This window comes from Lagopus muta, chromosome 1 (genome assembly GCF_023343835.1).
Source record: "Lagopus muta isolate bLagMut1 chromosome 1, bLagMut1 primary, whole genome shotgun sequence".
In the NCBI taxonomy this organism is placed as follows: Eukaryota; Metazoa; Chordata; class Aves; order Galliformes; family Phasianidae; genus Lagopus; species Lagopus muta.
Genome location: NC_064433.1, coordinates 148,181,990 through 148,204,147, shown reverse-complemented (window position 1 = coordinate 148,204,147; position 22,158 = coordinate 148,181,990). Strand labels below are relative to the sequence as shown.

Here is a 22,158-nt window from a genome sequence, read left to right as displayed (position 1 = left end):
ATGTCTAATAATATCACTAGTCCTCAAATGACTTTCAGTAGATTGAGAATATCGCTGAGGACTTGGATGTCCTAGCTGATGAAAAGCACAGCATGAGTTGGTAATGTGTTCTTGAAGCCACAAAGCCAACTCTGTGTTTTCCTTAAACAAATAGCTAACAAGTTGAGGGAGATTATTTTCCCCCTCTACTCCATTATCATAAGACTACAGAATTTAGCCCTGGGATCCCCAACAAAAGAAATACATGAACCTGTTGGAGCAAGTCCAAAGAAGGGCCAGGAGGATAATCAGAGGGCAGGAGCACCTTTCCAATGAAAGGAGGCTGAGTAGGGGTTGTTCAGCCTGTAGAAGAGGAAGCTCAGAAGAGATTTTACAGCAGCTTTCTAGTACCTATAGGGGGCCTAAAAGAAAGCCTAAAAACATTTTTATTGGAAAAGGAATAATCAATTAGAACTAAAAGAAGGGAGATTTAGGTTCAGTGTTAGGAAGAAAGTCTTTATTCAGAGGTTGGAGAGCCACTGGAACATGTTGCCCCAACCGTAGAAGTGCTGATGGTCAAACTGGGGATTTGAACAATGGTCTAATGGAAGATGACTGCAGGAGTTTAGAGTCAGATAATCCTTAAGGTCCCTTCCAACCCAAACCGTTCTATGATTCTATAATTACAGAATCACAGAATGAGGTTTCTGGGATAGAGGCATTGAGTTCTGTAAGAACAAAGGATTATGTTTCAGAAAGATGAAATGTTGCATTTTAGTTTGGCCATGCTAGTAACTTTGTACACTTGTTTAGAAGAGCTGGGCAAAGCAGAACTCACTGCAGACTCACAGAATCACAGATCGGCAAGGTTGAAAGGAACATTTAACACTCCCCCAAAGAAGGTTTACAGGGACTTAGTGAACATATTTGGCAGTGATACTCCTGTGTAAGTAAAGGAAAAGTGGATGAGTGAGCTACTAAATCAGACAGTATTGATAAATAGTTAAGCTTTGCCCCGATCAATACATACAGGTTTTAAGAGGCTGTGTAAAATATATAATCACTAACTAAAATCTTAATCTGATAAAATATTTTCACTCATTATCTTCTCCTGGGAATCGGTTGCTCTCTTTTGTTTTGTACTTTGGTTTCTGTTTTCAAAACCTGCGAGGTAAGGAAAACCAAATGATAGAAAAATCCTTAAACATTCAAAACAGAACAAAATAAAATTAAAAAGAAATATATTAAACTTTTTTGATAACTTCCACACTGTCTTTAAGGTTGCAAGGTAAAATTTCAGTGACAAGTTTCCTGAAGCAGTCACTGACTGAGTCTACTACATTGTGCTAATTAAATCACATTAGGCTTACTGTTTTGTTTTTTTTTTTTTAACACTTTTTAAAAAAGTTTGTTGAGCAATTTCTTTTGACAGGTTGCACCCAAGGCAAAGACATGCCAGTGGAAGTTAAAAGAGATCAAGAAGATAAAATGTTTTCCCATTAGAAATTCACTGAAACACTCTACATGCCTTAATGGTAGCTGTGATATATAACATTCAGAAGTGCATGCTGTACAAACAAATCATATTTTTGAAAATATCTATTGGTTATCACATCACATATATGTGATAGAATTTATTTAAAGAAAAAAATATAACCAAAATATCATACAGTTCTCTCAGGATCCTAGGATGCATTTCATCAATACCTATAGACCTACTCATATTCATCAGGTGATCTCAAATCTGATCTTCTTTCACAGAGGGAGACACTGCATTCCCCCAGTCCTTGCCTTGAGGTTCAGAGTCTTTGCAGACTTGAGAGATGTGAGAAAAGAGATTGCCAGTGGAGACTGAGGGAAAAAAAAAAAAAAAAAAAAAAAAAGTACTTCAGCTTTCTCTGTATCTGTTGTCACAAATACTGCCATTTTGCTTATCAGAAGGAAAACACTCTCTCTAATGTTCCTTTTCTGGCTAGAATATCTGTAGAATGCCTTTGTATTATTCTTCATGTCCTTAAAAAGTTCAGTTCTACTTGTGCCTTGGGTTTCCTGATCCAAATCCTATGCTGCTGGGTGGTGTCCCTATACTACCCAGGCCTCGTATCTCTACTCCCGCTGCCTACAAATTTCCTTCACGTGTATCTGCAAATCACCTGTATGGGGTCAGCAAGTATCTCACTGGACTGCAGAGAAATCTTCTGTGATGGTAACTGGATACCAGGTTATTTTAAATACCAGAAGCCTATGTGAGAGAAACTCCATTTTTTATCTTTACTTTAAACAGTTACAATGTCAGTAAGCAATAAAGATTTAATGTGATCATCTGCAAGACAAGTACTAAGTGCCATTTGATACCTTCCTTGTGTCACGGGAATTTAGAGTGAAGTCATCACAAACACATAACTCAGAAACATAAATTAGAAGATTTATTTGCTAGGTGTAATGTGTACAGGGTGGAGAACAATTTTGGTTCTATGGCATAAACACAGACAGAGATAATTACATACATTATGTGCAGAACTTATGTACATCATGTCAGATGATGTCAGGTCAAGGTGTGACAGGTACCATAGGCTTAGGTGCAGGGGGAACAGGATTTTGACTACTGCTGATCAAGACATGATTCCACAGTTGTAGTTCAATATGAAGAATACAATCGGAGCAGATTTTGTCCTGGGTATTTTATTTATAAAATGTGGGAAATCCAGGTATTGTAAAAAACATAGTTGTATGTGGTCCTGTTTGATACACAAATCTTCGATTTTCTTAGCTACAGCAGTAAAACAAATAAACAATAGCAAAGCAAAAACAAATAAACAATCAAACAACAACAACAAATCAAAGGCCCTCAATTAAAATTTAGTTAAAAATTAATAATAACAGCTTTAACGTGCAGTCATGAAGCTTATTGTATCAAGAATATGAATAGCGGCTATATATCTATATATTAATAAAATGGCAATTATTACTTTGATATATTAGATACAGCTGTAGTACACTTTGATGTATAAACAATATCTAAACATACCTTTTTCCAAAGCGCTGTCTTATTTTTGTCATGTTTATTTCTTATGTTTATAATAGGATGTACAGAAAGATTCAGGCTTCCTGACCTTTTGGCCTAATAGATCAAAATAAAGTTAAGGAATTCGTGAATATCATAGAATCATAGAACGGGCTGGGTTGAAAAGGGCCACAGTGATAATCGAGTTTCAACCCCCCTGCTATATGCAGGATTGCCAACCACCAGACCAGTCTGCCCAGAGCCACATCCAGCCTGGCCTTCAATGCCTCCAGGCATGGGGCATCCACAACCTCCTTGGGCAACCTGTTCCAATGCGTCACCACCCTCTGCATGAAAAACTTCCTCCTAATAGCTAACCTAAACATCCCCTGTCTCAATTTAAAATCATTCCCCCTTGTCCTATCACTATCCACCCATGTAAACAGCCATTCCCCTTCCTGTTTATATACTCCCTTCAAGTACTGGAAGGCCACAATGAGGTCTCCCTGGAGCCTTCTCTTCTCCAAGCTAAACAAGCCCACTTCCCTCAACCTTTCCTCATAGGAGAGGTGCTCCAGCCCTCTGATCATCTTAGTGGTCCTCCTCTGGATCTGCTGCAAGAGCTCCATGTCCTTCCTGTACGGGGGCCCCAGGCCTGGATGCAGTACTCCAGATGGGGCCTCACAAAAGCTGAGTAGAGGGGAACAATCATCTCCTTCTCCCTGCTGGCCACCCCTTTTTTAATGCAGCCTGGAACACAGTTGGCCTTCCGGGCTGCTAGTGCATTGTTGAGAACTGAATCCCATTCCACCAGTCTTCCCACTCCCCATCTGTTCATCTCTGAGAAACAAACCGTGCTTCTTATGTATCATCTGTTTTGTGGTACTGTTACATAAGACTAAGAAGTCAACCCTGTTAGCATGTTACTGCTGGTGTGCTCTACTTAATGTGCTACCTAAAGGGATTCACATTACCTAAACATAAGGAGGGGGCTCATTTCCTAGCAGTACAAAATAACTACCTGCTTCCTTCTGCCTGTAAACATATTGTCTAAAGGTAAGTCCCTTAAGAAGCACTGGTCTACTGAGATTAGGTGTGGCACAAGACACTAGATGCCTATGAATTTTTAGAGTGGAAATTGGATATCAAGAGGATCATTAAAATTACATCTAAAACGTATTGTGCTTTAAGGTTTCAAAGACAGCATAGTGCCTAGTATAGATCAAGAAGCAATCAGTTCTGTAAATATACAGCCATTTGACACTTCCTATCCATCTGCCCTTCAGCTGTTTATTCAGAAGGGCATGAATCCCTGCAAGTCCTCTGCTATAAGTGTCATGCAGATTTTCCAGATAACCTAAGGAGCTTCAAATTAAGGTAGAAACTTATGTGTGGCAAATGAGTTGAGCTTGTAGTCAGTTTTAAAGTAACAGTTTATTTTATGGTAAGCTGAGTCAAGATTGTATTGATTAGTTCACCTTCAAGGGTAGCTTGTACAGCAAGTTCACATGCGGTCCCTTATGAGGTATACACCAAGAGTCTATACTGTCCTCTATATTCACGTTCTTGATATGTTCTAGGGTATGCTTTTTACATTCAGCTGCTGCTGAATGGAAAGTAAGACTTCATCAAAGAATATGAATCATATCTTTTATCCTTATTCTGGTGTTTTAGAAGCCTAAGGTTATTTGAGATGGCATGATATGCTTATGACTGAAACAATTTCCTTAGTGACAGTTAACTCCCACACAGTCTGTCTGCTGCTTTTTTGCCCCAATATCTTTTTTTTTTTTTTTTTTTTTAAATGAAAAGTCCATTTTCAGTTTTGAAAAAGCTCTCCTTTCTCACTTTTTGGAACTTCTAATATCTTTTCACTTAATTACCCTCTGTTGGGGGAATCTCTTCAAATAAGAAGGAGAATCAAGAGAAGGGATTCTCCATGAGATGAGCTGAAGCCTAAACTATCCACAGTGCAAGCAAGAGCAAAGGTTTCACCAACTGAATCTCCTGGGTCTACATGCAAAAAAGTATTTTCAGATGATATTAGTTTGTATGGGAACTGCTGATCATGGCCTGAACCTCTGAATCACCACCTGAGGCAAGCAATGAGTGAGCTGTGGGAGCACAGGTGAAAGCAATTCACCTGTGGAAGGTGGAGCCTGGCTCCACCTCTCCTACACCTCATTTAAGTGCTGACTGCCACTGGAAAAGGATCTTTTTCTGTAGGTTGCTCCTTTTGGAGTTTATTGGGAGCCTATAATATTGGTGGGCATTTTTCAGTTATTATTTTTGTATTTGCCACTCAATTTGAAATAATAAGCTTTAATATACTTTATCTTTTCTATGCATTGTTGTGACTTGTGATTATATAATGATTTTGGCCTTTGAATCCTAGTTGAGTTTCATTTGTATACAAATTTAAAACCAGCGAGGATGCTCAGTAGTATCAAAAATGGCACCACTTGTATGTTTTCAGGTAATTATCTAATGAATGATATAAGTTTTAAATTTTGGGTGTCCTTATGTGGAGTCAGGAGTTGAACTTGATGATCCTTGTGGGTGCCTTTTACCTCTAGATATTCTATGATTCTGTAATGCTATGAATTGAATAACTCTATAGGAGAATCTCCCACTGACACCTAGTTTTTTTCAGATGTCTAAGTTTAAATTGATTTTTAAGAGCTAAAATAACTCCAAACATCTCCATTGAAAATATCTATTTTCAGTTTCAGCTCCTATAATCAAGTTACATAGTCTGTGAAGATATCTTATTTTCTTATGAATTGTGCTGACATTTATTTGAAGAAAGAAGTTCAGATTGGCACATTAACAGTAATAGCCAATGAAAACTAATTCAATTGCTGAAAAACTCATTTTGACAGATTTAATGATCATTATGTGTATTTTTATGAGAGAAAAAGACAGAGAGAAGGGTTTCTAAGATCAAGGTGAGGAAAATTGTTTTCACTCTGAGGACAATCAAGTAGTAGAATAGGTTGCCCACAGATTCAGTGTATTCTTCATCCTGGAAGACTTTTCAAGTCCCAGACTGATAAAATTTTGAGCAACTTGATATGCTCTATTTTGTCATAACTGACCATTCAGACTACTTATGTTGTTTTATAAAAAAAATTTGATACCTGTATAATTAATGAATATTAAGATGTTATAATTATGAAATAAACAAGAGAGTTTGACAAAGCAGACTATGATAACAAAGAGAATAAATAGAAGGCTTACACCTATCCTGGACTCACTCACAAAACTCCAGAAGAGATCCTTCTGTACTGGTAGCCAGCTCTTAAATAGGTCTAGGAGAGGTGGAGCCTGACCCCACCCCTTCTGGCAGCACAGGTGAATTGCCTTCACCTGTGCTCCTCTGGCTGACTCATTGCTCACCTCAGGTGATCAGTCAGAGGTTCAGGCCGTGACTCAGCAGTTCTCATACAATGCCTGTTCTTATTTGAAGATTTTGCTCTTCACAAAAATGTTTCATGCTAGAGAGCATAAGTTCTATCTTCAATTTTTTTTTTTCCAGCTGATGGTAGATGTTTACTATTTTCCTGCATTTTTCTATCATTCATACATTAAAAATGCACTTTATGCACATAATAATTTTATTTCATGTAGTATGGAAATATAGGAATCATTAATTCCTGTTTGAAAAGCTTTTTTTTGTTTATTTGTTTTATATGCAACAGATTTTGGATTACAGACTTTGAACTAAAATGAATAAACATTTAATATCAGACACTTTGATTTTTTACCTTCTTGAAAATAAGATAACTACACTTGGCAACACATTTAACTTAAAATATGGAAATGGTCTCACATGGTTTTAGCTCTGAAGTATTTTTCTAGACTTTTAATTTTGTTACTTTTGAGAGTACACTAAATGAAAGTGCTGTAGGCTGGACTGACAGATAGGCAGACTGAAAATCAGATGAATAGCTAAGAACAGAGGGTAGGGATCAGTGTATAACCAAGATGTTATAATCACAATACAATTGTGTATAATCAGTAGATATCAAGATGTTATAATTGCAATATAATCAAAAGAGTAAGGCAAAGCAAACAAGGATCACAAAAGAGAATAAGTAGAAGAGCTTACCCTTGGGTTGAGCTCACTAGAAGATACCAAAGAGGAGGATCTCCAGAAGAGATCCTTCCCCTCTGGTAGCCAGCTCTTAAATAGGTCCAGGAGGGGTGGAGCCAGGCTCCACCCCTTCCGGCAGCACAGGTGAATTGCCTTCACCTGTGCTCCTCTGGCTGACTCATGGCTCACCTCAGGTGATTAATCAGAGGTTCAGGCCGTGACTCAGCAGTTCCCATACAATCAGTGTCTTGAAGTCTAGCTGGAGGCCAGTGTGTTACCAAAGTACTAGCACAGTATCAAAGAGGTAAAACCTGGGTCCAGCTCTGTTTGACATCTTCATTAATCATCAGAGTGATGGGATAGAATGTACCCTCAGCAGGTTTGCAGATGGCACAAAAATAAGGGGAGCAGCTAATACACCAGATCGTTGTATTGTCATCCAGAGGGGCCTGAACAGGCTGCAGAAATGGGCTAAAAGGATTCTCATGAAGTTTAACAGGGAGAACTGCATAGTCCTGCATGTGGTAAAGAACAAATCCAGCACAAGTATATGTGGGGGCTGCTCAACCAGGAAGCAGTTTCACAGAAAAGAGCTCAGAGTCCTAGTGGACACTTGCTTGGACCCAACAAAAACCCTTGTCCCACAAAGGACAGTAGTGTATTTGGCTGCATTTGAAGGAATGTATCAGCAGCAGGTTAACTCCACTCAGCACTAGTGATGCGACATCTGGAATGTATACAGTTCTGAGCTCCTCAGTACAAGAGAGATGAGCATACTGAATAGAGCCCAATGAAGGATCATAAAGATGATGAATCTGAAGAATTCCTCGTATAAGAGAAGACAAAGAGAGATGGACTGTTTACCTTGGAGAAGTAAAGGTTCAGTGAGGATCTTATTAGTGTCTATAAATACCTGAAAGAAGGAAGCAGAGAGAATGGAGCCAGGCTTTCTTCAGCATTGCTAAAGATATGATGCAATGGGAACAAATGAAAAAACAAGAGGTTTCAGCTAAATATCAGAAAGCACTTCTTTTCTGTGAGAGTAGCAGAGTGCTTGTGCAGATTGTCCAGAGGTTCTGGGGTCTCCTTGAAGATTTTTAAATGTTTCCTGGATATCGTCCTGGGAACCTGCTCTGGGTGTCTCTGCCTGAGTAAAGGGCCAGTAGGACCTGAAGATCCCTCTCAACCATTCTGTGATTTTTTTCCTCAAGTCTAATTGTAAGAATACACTGTAGAGTAGTTCACATAACTCAAAGAAATAAATGAAGAAGTCTGAATGTGACCATGCTGCTGAGAAATTCAGTTAAGTTGGGATGTGAAATTTGGTTTTAAAAAAATATAGATCACTTGTCCTACACTACAACAAGAAAATAAAAATATTTCTTATCAGAGATATAGAGGTGAGAGGAATAAGATTACTGAAAATATGGGAATGGAAATAATACTTTCACTACAATAATATTCCACAGCTCATCTGTTTTCTTGTTTTCAAAAGAAGTATTTATAAATACACTGTGTAAGGTTTGGATGGAATTAACTATCTTCATAGCAGCTTTTGCAGCATTGTGGCTTTGGTTTTGTGGAGAAAAGAAGTGTTGATAACAAACCATTTGTTTGGCTATCACTGAATGGTTCTTGCACAACTTCAAAGATTTCTCTTTTTTTCCATACTTCTCCCTTAGTAGAAAGAACTAGATCAGCTTACTTGAATTGGCCAAAGGGATATTCTACACTGTATAATATCATGTTTGGCTATAAAAAATGAAGCAAAGGGGATGGAGAGCTGTCTCCCAAGGTGTTTTATTCAGAGACAGACTGAGCAGGGTGGGAAAGGGAAAGCAAAATTCTTGAAGACCTGCTTTTGCAGATGCTATTCTTCTATCCATTAATTATGAGATTGTCTGAAACCAGACCAACTGTGATTTCTGCCTGTACCTTTTCTTCAAACTGTCAAGTTACTGTAGAGTTTCAGTTACATGCCAGAAAAATATATGCAGCCAGAAAAATATATATGCAGCATAAATATATATCTAATGTTAGACAATAGAATTTTTTTAAAAAATAGAGACGATTAAAATTTTTTGTTTATCAAAAAAGTTGAATTCATCATTATACAAATGATTTTGTGCCCAAGAGATATTCTGTCCATATTAGATAAAAGGATTAATTCTGCAGTAATACAACCATTCATTGTTCAGTGAATGACCAGTGGAATTAGAATGAAGAATGCAGAGTTTATCATTCAGGCTGACAGTATGGATCCCAGTAGGAATAAGAGAGAGAAATATACCTATTTTTCTGAGGATAAACTTAGAAGAGAAATGTGACAATATGCCTGACAAGGTGTCATGGTTTTGAGATTTTTGGTTTTTGGTAATCCACATCATAACATCATGTAGTGCACTGGGAGTTTAACTGTTCAAGTTCTGGGTACCTGCCCGGAAGAGAAGTACTACATTGCCCGGGGGAGTTTGCAGTCACAGAGAGGAGATATAGCTCCTGGCAAGATCACCTGATGAGCTCTTTTTCATCCGCTCTTTGTTGGCTCTCCTCCTGTCTCTCTACTGCTCAACTGGACTGCGCATCTCACCTCAGCAATTTGGTGAGGCCTATCCACCTTTTGGCCATTCTCTCTCTCTCTCTCATTATATTTGATTTATTAGCTTCAATTCTAATTACACTGTATTATGGTGTGTTATCTTGCATTCCGATACTGTATTTAGTAAATTTGTTTCTCCTCTGATTGTTGCTGCTGTTTTTAATTATTTTGGGATCCCCTGTTCCCTTTTTGTCTGGAGGTGCTGATTTTGCAAAATCCCTTCACCCTGCTAGTCATTGAAGTGGGCCAAACCAGCCCATAAACCGTTGACACAAGGATAAGAGTAGGCAGGCAAATAATTCTTCTAACTGGCTGAGATGGTTGAAAATAATTTTGTAGCATGCTGTGAATGATTTCAAAATTCTGGAGATTAGCAGAGGACAACTGAAGATGGTAGTTCTGGGCTCTGTGAGCTGTATTTCAAATCTTTAAAAAGTTAATTTTAAAGGCCTTCCCTATCCAAATGTCAAAGAGTCAAAATTTAATTTGTTAGCAGATAACCAGAAACAGCTAAAAGATTGAAGCAGAGAAGTAATAATATTTCAGTTTACGGAATCAAGAGTGGTTCAATTTACCTCCATGAATACAGCTCAAAGGGCTAGATTTACATGCCAACTGTAAGGAAGAATTACTTACAAGGCCATGGAAATCATAACATATCCTGAATTTGGAGACACTGAGGATACTAGTGAGAACTGAATACTAATACTGATCTAGAATAGCTGTATAATATTGTACAGTAAATTATAATAGAGTTAGGTAATAAATAAAATTCTGGAGTATTAATATTTACATATATGGATAGATAGAAGTTAATGGCTATGCAAAATGCTAATGACAGAGATAGATATTACAACAGATACAAACTTGAAGTAATATTGCCTACAATTAAAATCAGCACAATTTTAAAACATTTTTCATAAAGATCATCTCTTTAGAGGAAGATATATTATCTGCTGTAATTTTCTATTATTCAGGTGGGTCACTCAATCATAAAACGAAATTAGATTTGGTAAGCAGGACCTGTCTTTTATGAACCCATACTGATCCCCCTGGGCCTGATCCCCCTGGCTGCCCTGCACATGTTGTGTGATCTCCTTCAAGAGATCACACAATACCCTTTTCTTGCATGAAAGTCAGGTTGGCAGGCCTGTAGTTCTCCAGATCCTCCTTACAAATCTTCTTGAATGTAGGAGTCACATTGGCAAGCCTACAATCATAGAACTGTAGAATGGGCTGGGTTGAAAAGGCCCACAGTGATCATCTAGTTTCAACTCCCCTGCTATGTGCAGTGTCACCAACTAGACCAGGCTGCCCAGAGTCATATCCTCTGGGACCTCTTCAGTTGATCAGGAATGTTGATAAATGATAGAAAGTGGCTTGACTATCATCTCTGCCAGCTGGAGGCGCTAGCCCCCTGGAGTTGCAAGTGTTCAGGTGGTGTAACAGATCTCTAAATATTTCCGACCAAATTGAGGGGGTTTATTCTGCTCTCCATCTCAGACTTCCAGGACAGGGGGTAGAGAGTACCTTGAGGATAATTGATCTGAGTTTTAAAGACAGGCTCTGACAACCTCAGCCTTTCCCTTTTCCTTAGCAGTCATATTTCCTGCTGCATGCGGTAAAAAATGAAGATTTTCTATGGTCCTCCTCTTACTGTTAATATATTTGTAAAAAGTTTTTTTTGTTGTTGTTGTTGTTCTCCCAAAAACAGTTTTTTTTTTTTTTTTCCAAAGGCCAAGTTAAGTTCAAGCTGGACTTTTGCCTTTCTAATTTTCTCTCTGCACATCCTAACAACTTCTTTGTTTTCAAGGTCTGCTGATCACACAGCTTCTGTCAGTTGCTCATAGAACACCTCATGTCTTTTCATCATGGTTAGCTGGAGACCTGAACAGCAGCCTTTTCGGGCAGGCACTCCAAGTCACTTTATTCATTCTTTGGAGCTTATGTGAATTTACTCCATGAAATGTCATTTTCTTTCTCTGTCTTGTTACATAATAACTCTAAAAAGTCACTATATAAAATCTACTCTGATTACACCTCTTTGAAATTTGCTGGATTCTTGTTCAATGAATTAACACATTTGTTCAGATTATCATTCCTTTAAAATAGAAATCCTGAAGTATGCCTAATCCATCAGCAATATATGAATGTCTAACAGTATACTGACAAATGTGTAGGCAGAGCAACTTACATCTTTTCCAACTTCGTTCATTCACATTGCATACATGTCATAAAAACAATATGAATGTTAGCTGAGGAATAACAAAAACTTGTTGAAGATAAACCTCAATATTGATTATTTAGTTGGATTTCTGTATGATATTTCTGAAACAAATATTCCTTTTCCACTTTTGGTCTACTTATTTCAAAGCAGCCGTTTTCAGAAAGTAAAATAAAACAGAATTAGTCACGCTGTTTCAAGCTAACCTTGGAATGGCTTTTCTTTACCAGTTTCTTCCCCAGTGGAAGAAACATTTATCACAAAGTGTAAAACAACTCAAGACCAAACAGGCTCTGTGTGTCTCCAAAGTCACAGATAAATTCCACAGTTTTTAGAAATTAAGTGCTGTTCCTCCCAAACCTTTTGGGGACTTTTGTATGTTAGAATCACACAACTGTAGGAGTTGGGAGGGATCTCCAGAGATTATCTAGTCCAACCACCCTGCCAAAGCGGCTCCCTAAACCATGTTGCACAGGCAGGTGTCCAGGCAGGTCTTGAATGTCTCCAGAGGAGACTCCACAAACTCTCTGGGCAACCTGTTCCAGTGCTCTGTAACCCTTACTGAAGAAGTTCTTCTGCACATTTGTGCAAATCTTCCTATGCTTCAGTTTGTGGCAATTTCCCCTCATCCTATCACCACACCCAGCCTAGTCCCTTTGCCTTTTGTACCTTAGAAATTTATAGGCAGTGATCAGATTCCCTCTGAGTTTTCTTTTCTCAAGGCTGAACTGACTGAAGTCGCTCAGTCTTTCTTCATGAGAGAAGTGCTCCAGGCCCTTTACCATCTTTGTGAACCTCCTCTGGACTCTTTCCAGGAGATCCCTGTCTTTTTTGTACTGCAAAGCCCAGAGCTGGACACAATACTCCAGGTAAGTCCTCACCAGGGAAGAGGAGGATCACCTCCCTTGACACTCTTTTTGACGCACACTGGGGCATCTACAAGTCCCTGAAACACTCTTTAAAATGTATTAAGTGCATTAAATGTATTGAAGCTATCAACGTTCTATGAATTCAAGAATCAGGGGCATAGAAAGAACTTCAAAGATCACTTCTTTTCCAAAGCTGATGATAAACTGGTTATTTATTATTCCAGACTGATTTCTGAGGAAAAAGTGAGCAAAGCCTGATATACCTTTCACTGTAGACCCCGTTAGTAAAAGAATCCTCCCACCTTACCTTCCCATGACAGCAGTCTCCTGGTGGGAGCTGTCAGTTCCTGAGGCAATACTGTCAGCTGGCTGAGGAGTCATGTCTTGATAGAATTCAGAATAAAAGTAAAACAATAAAAAAACAAAAACAGCAACAAAAATAGCATAATTAGTTGAACTGTACCTTTAAAAATGCATCTACTTCTGTCTACATTGAAACCCCCAGTAGATTGCTAACCTGAAAAGAGAATTTAAAGTTGAAATCCATATTGAAGATAATACAGCTTCTCCAGAATTTCCTGTAAAACCAGCGCTTGATTTAATGTTTAAAAAATAAAGTTTGTTCCAGCCGTGTTCTTTGTGGTGTTTTTGTTTCTTTGTTGTTTTTTGTTTGTTTGCAGTCAATAGACACGAGAATAAAAAACATGGCATAGCTAGTAAATATGTTATCTGTATGCATAAATGATTTTGTGAAATGATGTCACATACACATCTTAGCTCAGTTTTTTTTTTTTTTTTTTTTTGCTTTTCTTAGACTTATAAAGACCCTCTTAAATACTCCTCACAGTATTCCCAATTGTTTCTTCCATGTCTGAGGCAACTTCCATGGTATCAGAGTTTTATTTGTACTATCCTCTGGAATAAAACCATGAAGTGAATACTAAGATATTACACCTGTATATTTGGAATTCTGTCCCAAGAAACAGACTCTTCTACCTGAACATTGAGAAAAAAACCAAATCATGTATGATGATAAATTAAATGAACACATTTAAAAGTCAGCAGTGGGTGCAAAACACATGCTCTGGGCATCTGCTGACTCCAGATTTCACTTAAGCATTAAGACACCTCTCGGTTTTAGAAGATCTACCTAGAATAGTACAGCTTGTTAACAAGCCCCGATATGGAACACATCTCCATGCCTATAGCCTGACTGAATGTACACTACAGGTTCTCTGGATAATACCTCAACAAATTAATTATTGAAGGAAAAGCATCTGCCATAGCCATAAAATTGAAATATAAATTACTTGAAATAGGAAAAGGGAAATATGGGAGACCACATGAAAAACAAAGTGACAGGCATGATTTTCAGAGTGTCATAAGTTCTTCATGGCTTCCATGAATATATAGCAACTTTTTAAATTATTTTCCAATGCAGTAAATGTAAATACAATTGTGTGAAATCATATTTCTTGATATCCGAGTTTCATAATCCACATTTGTGTATATGCATCTGTTGTTCATTTATTTTTCTTTAATTACTGAAGGTAAAACATATTATTGTAAAACACATGGTATGTTAACTAAACGAATATAGTTTATGAAATTATTGCCTTTCCAGTTAATTTTTGATTTGGAGGTACCTGCTGGTAAAACTAGGTTCGCTAGTAAAGTTACCTAGTGAACATAATTTATTTGAATTTTTAAAGAAAAGAAAATCCTCACGACTAGCATTTTATTGCCAGTGTATTTAACTATTAATTTTGGTTTCATGAAATGACACAGAAGGATTTGTCTTTTTTTGTTTGTTTTTTTTTGTTTTTGTTTTGATTGGTTTTGCTTAAGAAAAAAAAAAACAGAGAAAAAAATTCTGAATGTATTAAAGAAAAAAGACAAGTATTTAGAAAATCAGGAATATTCATTTTTGACAACTTTACTTTCTCTTGTCTAAATCAATTTTTCTCACAATCCCATGCCTTCTTTTAGGGGATTGGAAGAAGCAGTGAAAAGTGAAAGGCATGAAAACAGGTTCAGTTAATGATTGCTCAGGAATTGGAGATAAAATGGAGTGCTGAAAATGAAAGTGTTTTCACAGTTCTGCTGAGTACTTGCCATAAAAGATTCACTTGTTTAGCTATCATAGATAGAGTTGAAAATATTGTAGCTGAACTATTTATATTGTCCTTGACTGCCTTTTTTTTTTTTTTTTTTCCCCGTGAATCAATGTGGAAAGATAATCACTGAATCTAATCTTTCAAAAAAAAAAGAATGCTAAGTTTACATCCTGGATACAAATCAGTACATTCCTCTGTATTTCCCCACCCCCCACATACATTTATTTTTTCTTATTTTGGCTTAAAATGCTTCATCCAGGACCATATTTTCAATACTCTACTGTTAAAGAAGTTACTATGAGTTATATTAGCTTCCTCATTTGAATTTGTAAATACAAGTTCAGTTTCTTAAAAATTTAGCTTTTACTTTAATATGCTTCAGAATAAAATTAAAAAGTGATAATTATCTATCTTTTGGAGTCTCTATATTTTAAAAATGATATATATACGTCTGTCTTTGTAAAACATCACACTGGTGTATGAAAAAGTAGCACTGACCTCTTGAAACTCAGTACTCATCTGAGGCTGTAGGTCAGTGGACTCACTGTGTCCCAATAATATTTACACAGTTACAGATATTTTAAATAGTGACACTTTTACATCAATCACATTTTAATGGTCAAACACTAGTCATGCACCTTGATAACAAAGGGAGAAAAAGTCTGTTTTAAATTACTAGCCTTGTCATGTTGAAAAATCTCCCCCAGCATCTTCCGGATGTGCAGACGAGGGGATTTTTTTAAGAGATGTGTTGAACTAAGCCTGGTTAAGCAAGATAAAAGTACAGATCTCTTGAACAGGATGAACACAATTTATGCTATCAGTTTCCCCCTATATACTCAACAGTTCCACTGACATAAAAAGGATGTCGAATTAAAGCAATGTTACAGCAGCAGGAAAGGATTCCAGCAGAGATAGCACTAAAGCTAACTTTTTTCTTATAACAAAAGCATTGCTTAAGAGGCTGAAGTGATAGAGGAGGAGATTTTAATTTCCATCACTTAAGCAATGCATCTGACACGCAGAAAATCCCATTTTACTTCTGCTACAACCAGTGACTTTGTACTGCCTGTAGTGGAATGCACATAATAGTAGAATCATAGAATCATAGAATCACTAAGGTTGGAAAAGACCTAAAAGATCACCCAGTCCAACCGTTCACCTATTCCCAATAGCTCCTACTAAACCATGTCCCTCAACGCAACATCCAGTCTTTCCTTGAACACCCCCAGGGTCGGTGATTCCACCACCTCCCTGGGCAGTCCATTCCAGTGCCTGACCACCCTTTCTGAAAAGTAATACTTCCTCATGTCCAGCCTGAATCTCCCCTGCCGTAGCTTGAAACCATTCCCCCTGGTCCTATCACTAATGACACGAGAGAAGAGGCCGACCCCCAGCTCACTACAACCTCCCTTCAGGAAGTTATAGAGAGCAATAAGGTCTCCCCTGAGCCTCCTCTTCTCCAGGCTGAACATTCCCAGCTCCTTCAGCCTCTCCTCATATGGCCTGTGTTCCAGACCCCTCACCAGCTTCGTTGCCCTTCTTTGAACACGTTCCAGGGCCTCAATATCTTTCTTGCAGTGAGGGGCCCAAAACTGGACACAGCACTCGAGGTGCGGCCTCACTAGTGCTGAATATAGGGGAACAATCACCTCTCTGCTCCTGCTTGCAACACTGTTTCTGATGCAAGCCAGGATGCCATTGGCCTTCTTGGCCACCTGGGCACACTGTCGGCTCATGTTCAGTCGAGCATCAATCAATACCCCCAGGTCCATTTCCTCTACGCATTCCTCCAGCCACACCGCCCCAAGCCTGTAGCGTCGCCTGGGGTTGTTGTGGCCGAAGTGCAGGACCCGGCATTTGGCCTTGTACGGCATAGTACAATCTTGTACATCTTGTACTTATAGTACGGCATACTGCCTTTTTTAAAATGTTCAAAAGAAGCCAAGCCTCTCCTCTGTCTCTACTGGAAAACGACTGACTTTGAAATACTTGCAGAATCAAGTTCTAAGAGCCAAAGTGATTCCAGGTCTGTTGCTTTGTGATCAAATTTTGTCAATTCAAGATAGCTTATTAGAAATTCAAAATGATTAAATAAATGAAAAAAAAAGGGATGTTGGCTATGAACTCAATAGCGCCTGGCAGCTCTTTTCACATTATGGAAGGCAGTTTCATCTAATTCAACTAACTTTTCCTTAAGAAAATGAGGTATGTTTTATCCACAGACATGCCTTCAGGGAAGGTTATCCAGTCAGCATGGCACCTAAGCAGTCTTCTAGAACATATAGAGATCCTCTCCTTGTTCATATATGAATGTTTTCCTCAGATGCAAAGATTTATCTGTTTGGGCATGGTCTGTGCCCATGGTCTCTTATCTTGTTTCGGGATGAAATCATCGTACAACTCCATCTGTTCAGTCAGTTCCACGAACTAATAAAGAGACACATATTTACTACTTAGTTCAGACATACATGCTGAGTTTCAAGCTCAGTGATTTCCTAACTCCTAATAGAAAAATATAACTTTATTTTGTAAAATTACAGAATCAGAATGTGTCACAGTATCACAGAATGTCACGGTTTGGAAGAGACCTCAAAAGCTCATCTAGTCCAATCACCTAGCCGGAGCAGGGACATCTAGATCACCTCATACAGGAATGCATCCAGTTGGGTTTTGAATGTCTCCAGAGGAGACCATACCATTTCTCTGGGCATCCTGTTCCAATGCTCTATTACCCTTACTGTGAAGCAGTTATTTTTTTCTCGTATATATGTGGAAACTTCTATGCTCCAGCTTGCACCCATTACCCCTTGTCCTATCATTGGATGTCACTGAGAAGAGCCTAGCTCCATCCTCCTGACACACACACACTTTACATATTTATAAACATTAATGAGGTCACCCCTCAGACTCCTCCAAGCTAAAGAGACTCAGCTTCCTCAGCCTTTCCTCATAAGGGAGATGCTCCACTCCCTTAATCAACTCTATGGCTCTGTGCTGGACACTCTCATTAAGTTTCCTGTCCTTGAACTGAGGTGCCCAGAACTAGACAGAGTATTCCAGATGCAGACTCAGAAGGGCAGAGTAGAGGGGGAACAGAATTGTTAAGGTTGGAAGAGAACTCTGGAGATCATCTGGTCCAACCACACCTTCTCGAGCACGGACATCCAGCACTGCTTAACCAGGACCATATCCATACAACTTTTAAGTACTTCCAAACAAGACTCAAATTTAGTAGAATTATCTTATTTTAAAATAATTTAAACAAACTGAGCTGCGAGTCTCTGGCTTGCTAATAAAATCTGTTTAAAATGCTGCTACCATAGATGTTTGTTAGCAAAAATCTCTTTTCTAGAAACTTAGTCTTGTCAACTGACCAAGATTTTTCATTCCTTAGTTTCCTTAGTAATGTGTATTATCTAATCAACTATCTTTACTGTTTTTAATTATGTTTTAATTAAATATTTACAGTGAGCTTTATTATCCAAACAACAGATTATGAATCTGTTCCTACGAATTATTATGAATTGAGAATAGCAGAAAAACGGCTAAGGTGTTATTCTGAGTCTCATAGGAATTTCAGCAAATTCAATTCAGGAGTAAGCTCCTTTTTAGGAAAATCTCTGAAAGCAAATATCAGTCTTCTAGGGTGAGATCCATCTCATCTAATTTAGCATAGATAGATTTTTATGTCATTTACAGTTATCTTAAATTCTATTTATATTGACTGAAGTGAATTTTTCATCATTCAGTGTGCCTGTTTATATCCAATGATTATACACAAAAAGCCATCAAACATAGGTTTAACTAGGTGTAAAATTAGGTGTAAAATTAGGTGAGACGAGACCATCATTTCTTAGTCATTTTTTTCTTTAGGAAAAAATATACGCTAGTAAAACAAAAAACTAATGATTATCTATTTCTGCTGAGGAAGATAAAACTTTTGTGGAACTGAGATACATGTTAATACATGGGAAATTTGTGAACCTCTAAATGAATAAGAACACAGTCTGACAACTGATTATTTTTTACAATTTCCAATCCTGCTTTACTTGTTTTTAGTTTGTTTTCCCCTCTTATTTATTTTTGTACTTAGTTGGTCTTGAGATTTTCTGTGGTTTTTTTTTGTTTGTTTGTTTTTTGTTTTTTTGTTTTTCTAGAAGAATCTTACATAATTTGAAGAATGACACATAAGTCATTACTGCTGAACTTGTCTGAAATGAGAAGAAGGAACTAAAATGGAGATGTGTTAAATGATCACTGTACTGGATATGCATATTTTGCCAAATACATATATATTAAATAAACAAGTAAATATAAGTTAATCAATACATCCTAAATAATTGCTGAATGGAGAATTCTTTTCACTTTTGCTACCTTGAACTTCCTACTACATGAATTTTCGAGTTCACTGCGGCTTTGTAAAAGGCAAGCTAAAGGAGGCATTAATTAGCAATGGTATGCCTATTAGATACTTTTAGGACAGAAGTTTGCAAACTGTTTTATTTATGTATTTTTTAAAATAAATATTACTTAATTCTTTTTAGAATAATGAGAGCTTCCTTGGGTGTCAATATATGGTGAAATCTCTTTTCTGTCTGATCATCACAGAACATGTGTCTTCAAATACTTTGTCTCTAAACAGCCCGATTTCTTTGACTGCAGTTGTGGTTTAGTCCAGCAGGCAGATAAGCACCATACGGCTGTATGCTTACTCCTTGCTTAAAGGTGAGGGAGAAAACTAGAGAAAATATAAAACTTGTGAGATGAGATAAAGTGAGCTTAATAACACACACACACACACACAGGAAAAAAAAAAAAAAAAAAAAAAGAAAAGAAAAAGAAAAATAATGATAAATACTAAATATACAGTGATGCTGCAATGCACCTTCATAAGTCCTGCCAGTCCCTGAGCAGCAGCTGCCCCTCTAGACAACTCCCCTCATTTTATTGTTAAACATGACAGCAAATTTTATGGAATAGCCTTTTTGGCCAGTTTGGATCAGCTGTCCTCGTTCTGTCCCCTCACAGCTCCTTTTACAACAGCCTCCTCAATGCTAAGGTACTCTAAGAAGCTAGACTTTGTAAGAACTGCTCAGCAACAACTAGGAATCTGTCATATTATCAACATTATTCTCATCCTAAATCCAAAATATGACACGATATCATATTTAGGAAGAATATTAACCATTTTTTAGTTGAAACTGGGTCAACTATAAGGGGTGAAAGGAATTGACAAAATTCCACTTCACCTGTCAATATTTGAAATCTCATTAAACCTAAAAGCATTAATAATTATTATTATTTTTTAAATTATTATTATTATTTTTTTTTTTAGAGAGAGATTGAGAGAGAGAGAGAGAGGGGAAGAAAATTTCCCATCATGGGTAGAAATAAAAAAATCACATTACAAGGAAGTACTTCTTTGGAATTCACAATATGAAATTGATTAATAAAGAGTTTTTAATCTCTACAAATGCAATTTATAAGCAGAATGAATCTATCAGATGTTGGAAAAATATTTTTTATACTCTGTATCTAATATTTTCATTAAGTTATGCACATTAAAGTTGCAAAGCTACTGAAGCTATAAATCTCCTACATAATCAAGACAATTTGAATATATTACACGAACACTAACATCTCATACTATATAAGTAAAAGGAAAAATAAATCACTTTCAGCTAATTCTATTGTGTAGTGATTAAAATGTGAAATACATGTTAGCAAATTGGAATAGAAAATGCTATCTTAAAGAGTCTATTTTTTCCACTCTCACATGAACCACAATAATAATAAACAAAAATAAATTTATGAATGAAAATATTCTTGTGCCCACTCAGAATGCAAATTTTTCATATTGATTAATTGCCACACTAGAGTTTCTAAAACAAGTTTAGATACCTAATGGGGAATTTTGGATTCTTATATGTCAATTCAGATTTATACTTTTAATGTCTTTATTCATTTTTTACTTTATTCTAGGAGTACATAAATTATTTAATTGTCAGTAATCTTTACTATGTTTTATTTGCAAATACAGGTGAATTCATAAGATGTATTAAAGATCTTATACATAAAATACATAAAGATGTATTAAAGACTAACCAATTGCTTAAATATTTTATTATATTACATCATATATAAATAGATATTTAAATGTATATTCTCACAACAAAATATTTAGAAGAATAAGAAGAAAAAAAAAGAACTCTTTTTTTTTGTTTGGTTGGTTGTTTTTATTTTTTATTTTTTTAGGAAGAAAGTAGTAAGAAATTCTGATAAAATTAATAGAAATTATCAATATAATCTATGTTCAGCTTCTGGCATCACTAGAAATCTTCAATATTTCACTGAAGATATATTTTTTTTCCCCCGGGGGGAACACTTTAATATGAAAAAACCTCACGTATATGCCTCACAGTGATCTAGGCTTCTACTGCTGTATTCACAGAGAACTGGCACAGTGTGTAGAAGCTGCTGCTGTACTGATCACGGATGAGAAGTAAATCATAAAAATATGAAATCTTTTCTCTAAGCTCAGATTTGTCATTAATTTATGTATGAAGTGAGTAAAGATGGTCTCCTCTTTTAACTTAGAAGAATAAACTCTCACTCAGAAAGACCATTCCACAAGGTAGCTGACAATTTACAAACTTTCCAGATCATCTGCTTGTACAACACTTGAATAATTAATCTATATATAAAGTTAGTAGTTTAAAGGTTTGTTCTACATGACTATAATCACTACAGTTTTCATGCCAACAAATGAAACTTAAAAGACTTAGTAAAGAAGCTTTATTCTCACCTGTAGGAAAATTTTAAAAAGAAGACGCCCACCTCAAGGTAACATAAATAATAAAACAAGTTAATTGGACAGACAGTGTATGATTAACATTTCAGACTCAACAAAAAATTCTTCAGAAGTAGTATGTGTGTGAATTATGCTCATTAGAAGAAAAAAATCAAAAATTATTTCTATTGAGATAAGTTGATAACAGCTAGTAAACTCAATGACATTAGATTTTCTTTTTTTTTCTTCCTTTTTTTTTTTTTTCCTATTGTATTTATATTTAGATCATTAGGCTCAGGGGAAACATTATCACACTACCTGAAAGAAGGTTGTAGTGAGGTGATGATGAGCTTCTTCTCCCAGGTAACTAGTGAAAAGACAAGAGATAATATCCTCCATCAACAGAGGGTCAAATTGGATATTAGGAAAAAAATATTCTCAGAATGAATAGTGATGTAATGGAGCAATGGAGCACAG

The 22,158-nt window shown here is 36.8% G+C and overlaps 1 long non-coding RNA gene across 1 annotated transcript; it reads right to left on the bottom strand.

The window, feature by feature from the left end:
- Positions 1 to 1,695: 1,695 nt before the first annotated feature.
- Positions 1,696 to 22,156, bottom strand: LOC125688014 (uncharacterized). Its single transcript, XR_007374567.1, has 3 exons — positions 22,000 to 22,156; positions 13,079 to 13,154; positions 1,696 to 1,830 (listed from the first exon to the last, which is right to left on the bottom strand). It is a non-coding gene; the product is annotated as an uncharacterized LOC125688014 (long non-coding RNA).
- Positions 22,157 to 22,158: the final 2 nt, after the last annotated feature.